The sequence below is a fragment of the Puma concolor genome, chromosome E4 (genome assembly GCF_028749965.1).
Source record: "Puma concolor isolate L17-30 chromosome E4, mPumCon1.1.hap2, whole genome shotgun sequence".
NCBI classification, from domain to species: domain Eukaryota; kingdom Metazoa; phylum Chordata; class Mammalia; order Carnivora; family Felidae; genus Puma; species Puma concolor.
In genome coordinates, this window is record NC_141683.1 from 36,523,251 (window position 1) to 36,526,982 (window position 3,732).

A 3,732-nucleotide genomic window follows, 5' to 3' on the forward strand; every position below is an offset into this window, starting at 1 on the left:
CCTGGGCAGGTTTCTGACTCGCTTGCAATCAACTGAGTGTGGCAGAAGAGATGTTCCATGACTTCTAAAGCCACATGGCAAAAGGCCTTGCAGTTTCTTTTTTCCCTGGGGCACTTGCACTGAGAGCCCTGAACTCCGAGCCATGCAAAAGACTGAGGCCGCCATGCTGTGAGGCAGCTCAAGCGTGTGGAGTGGCCACGTGTGGGTGTTCTGGCTGACAACCCACTGAGGTCCCAGCCCACAGCTTGCCAGATGTGTGAATGGGCGAGCCTCCTGATGACCCCAGTGCCATGCCTTGAATTGCCCCCTGCCCTTGATTCTTCCCAGTCGAGGCTCCAGACATTGTGAAGCAGAGATAAGCAGCCCTTTCCATCTCCTGTTTGAACCCCTGGCCCGCAGAGTCCAGGAGCAGAATGAAACAGTTGTCTTACGCCACTGAGTTTGGGTGATTTGTGGTGAGTGAGGGGCAAGACGTCAGTGATCCAGTGATCCTGGAGGTGAGAGTGAACAGTGCTTGGAAAAGGAGGGGGGAATGCACAAACTAGACAATGACTCTGTGGGACAATAAGAGAAGGGCAATGACTTGAGTGATGCGGTCTGTACTCTGTTTTCTTTTCTGAGGTGAGAAAGGAAGCGGATGTAATCACATGTCACATGGGATGCCTAGGTCTTGCCTCTACTGGCCCAGCCTCGTAGCGGTTGTTGGGCACTCATGCCCACTCGCTCTGCTCTAGGAAGACAGGAGCCCCCTGCCCCTGAGAGGGCCCCTGGTGGTGGGAAGTCAACTGATGGGACATCAGTGTTACCTACAGTGGGTATGATTTGCAAACTTGCAGTCAGGAATTCATTCTTCACAGCAAGAGAGGGAGGTCACTCCTGGTGATTCAGATCTCGGCAGGGGGTTCTGCTCTTTGTCCCTGATCATGCCCCAGGCATGCTTCAGGGGGTGACAAGGAGTGTGTCCCCCCCAAAGATGTCCCAGAAATCATCCAGTTATCCCTGAGATGGCTTACAGTCCTCATGCTGAAAGAGACCCTAACGGGCACGGAGAGTGTTGATTTGACCCCAGTTTCAGGCAGTTTCTTGTGGCAAAGCTCTTTATTCTTTGAATTGTTTCAATTTCCATTGTTTGGAAAAAGTTCACTTTCTCACTCCCACCTGACTGCCAGGAATATTTACCCTTATTTAAACAGCCCTTTATTAGAGCTCGAGTAGATTTTAAGATGCCACTTTGACACCCTTGTTCTAGGAGGAAAGGGAGGAGGACTTCAACAGGCCAGGTCGGGGGTTTGGAAGCTGGCCCAGCAGTCAGGTCACAGGCTGAGGAGCATCTAGGACCGCTGGAGTGCTTGAGGATGGTCAGAGCCCTACACATTCAGGGGGGGAAGTGGGGCCGGTTCCCAGATCTGCAGGGTTCACCTGTTGACCTCTGTTTGGGTTCCCTGAGCAGCTCCATTTTCCAAGGATCCACTTGTGTTGTCAGAAGGGCATTGCATCTGCCTCAGTTTGCTCTGATATCCTGTAGGCTTTGAACTAGAAAGGACCTTAGAAATCACCTAGGGCAACCCCCAGGAAGGGAAAGAACCCATGGTCACACAGCAAGTGTTCTTTAGTGCCAAAGCTAGAACTAAGATCAGGGAAAGTAGGACCCCTGGCTCCCAAGTCGAGGCTCTTCTCACTGTGCTGTGAGGCTACCCAGATGGGCTTCTCCTTAGACAGTATGAATTCAGAGAATCTGCTGGAGCTTAACCAAACTCCTGGGTACCAAAGGTCCTGTCTGCCAAACCACACCTCTTCCTCCCCCCCACTCCATACTCTAATCCCAGCCTCCCAAACCTCTAGAATATTTTGGAGGTGAGCAGAAAAACAAGCTGCCACGGCGGTGCTGCACTCCTTAAGCATCCTTAGATTTAAAGCTACTGATCATTCTAGAAATTAAGACTTTCCCAACCACCCTTTCTCCCCTCCTTACCCTGGCTCTGATTTCATGTCTGCCTTTTTGTTTCTTTGGCTATATGAGGCATGTCATATGACCAAGCTTCCATATAGATTGTTTCCTATAAATGCAAACACTGTATTTGAACATATTAATAAGACTTAATTTTGGTCAGTGTGCTGGTTTGGGGGTTTTTCAATAAACCGTATCCCTTGAACACATTTTTAGACAAAGTAAAATACCAAGAAAAGAAGAGCATGGTTAATTGCAGACAATGGAGAAATCACTTGGACATAAATGTTGTAATAGAGTGACAGCTTGTCTTATATTATAATTGTTTGTGTAAGCATCTATTATTTTTCCCACTGGAACTGACTGTTAAGGGATTACATCAGGTCTTTTTTCAGTTCTGCATCGCTTACAACCTCAAGCATAGTGCTTTTCATATATGAAGGCCTCTATAAATGCTTGTTAAATTGAATTTTTTTTTAATTTAGTGAGAGCTCACTATGTGATAGGCAGGGTGTTAGAGGTTTTCACAGCTTTTAAAAAACTGATTCTCGTGACTACCCTGTATCAGTTATTTATTGCCACAGTAATGATGTCATGCAAACCACCCTCAAGTTTAGTCGTTTAAAATAGTAACCTCTTATTTTTTGTGGGTCTCCATGTTGGTTAGCCAATTCTGCTGATCTAGGCTGGGCTCCGCCCAGATATCTCAGGAGAGCACCTGTGGTCAGCTGGAGGGCAGCTGGGGGGGGAGCTGATCTAAGATGACCTAAGCTGGGGTGGCGAGAATAATTGGGGCCTCTCCCCACGTGAATTTTCACTTTCCAGCAGGTAGCCTAACCTTAATACTCATGATGGAGGTGGCAGGTTTCCAAGAGAGTAAGCTGAAGCTTACGAGCGCCTTAGAGGTCTAGGCTCAGAACTGCCACACGGTCACGTTGACCACATTTGTTGGTTAAAATGAGTCACAAGGCCAGCCCCAGATTCAAGGGCTTGAATAAATCAATTCCACTCTTGATGGGAGAACCAACAAAGTCACGTTGCAACGCACTGAAGGATTGTGCTCATTTTTGCAGTCAATCCACCACCTAAGTCCAATTTGGAGATGAAGAAAGAAAATGGGCAGAGCTTAAAGATTTGTTTAAAATGTTATACAGTTGCATTGTCGTGATGGTGGCACAACTCTAATAAATTAACTAAAAATCATTGAACTGTACACTTACAAGAGCTGGCTTTTATGGTATGTAAATTACTCCTCAGTAAAGCTGTTTTTAAAAGAAAAACTGAAAAAAAATTTAGGTTTACTGAAGATCATTTAACTCATGATTGTCCAAATCTGCGTTTAAACTCAGGTATTCTGGCACGAAACTCAGCAATCTTCCCAGCGTGCTGTATTTATCATACCTAACGTATCCGATTCGCAGAACTGGGGAATCTACTGAGAGTAAGAAAAATCTTCTCCAGGGTATTTTGTCCATCCCTCTTCCTTCAAGCCGCTGAATGTGGAAGGTTGCTGGTGCAGGAACATGACCCATCTTCTTAGGCTGAAAACTAGAAACAGCACTACAGGGAACCTGAGCCAGGGGAAAAGTAGGTCCCATCTTCCCCAATGCTTTTGGGATCCAGGATGATCAGTACGAGAAAGAACTTGACCCACTGTTCTTTTTGGAACCAGAAGCTGCAGGCCGTTCTTGCCTTTTCTGACCATATCCTTAGGAGCCTAATGGGTTTAGATTCTGGTACTTAAAAAGCATTTTTATAGCATTTTTCTTCTTATTTTTATCACC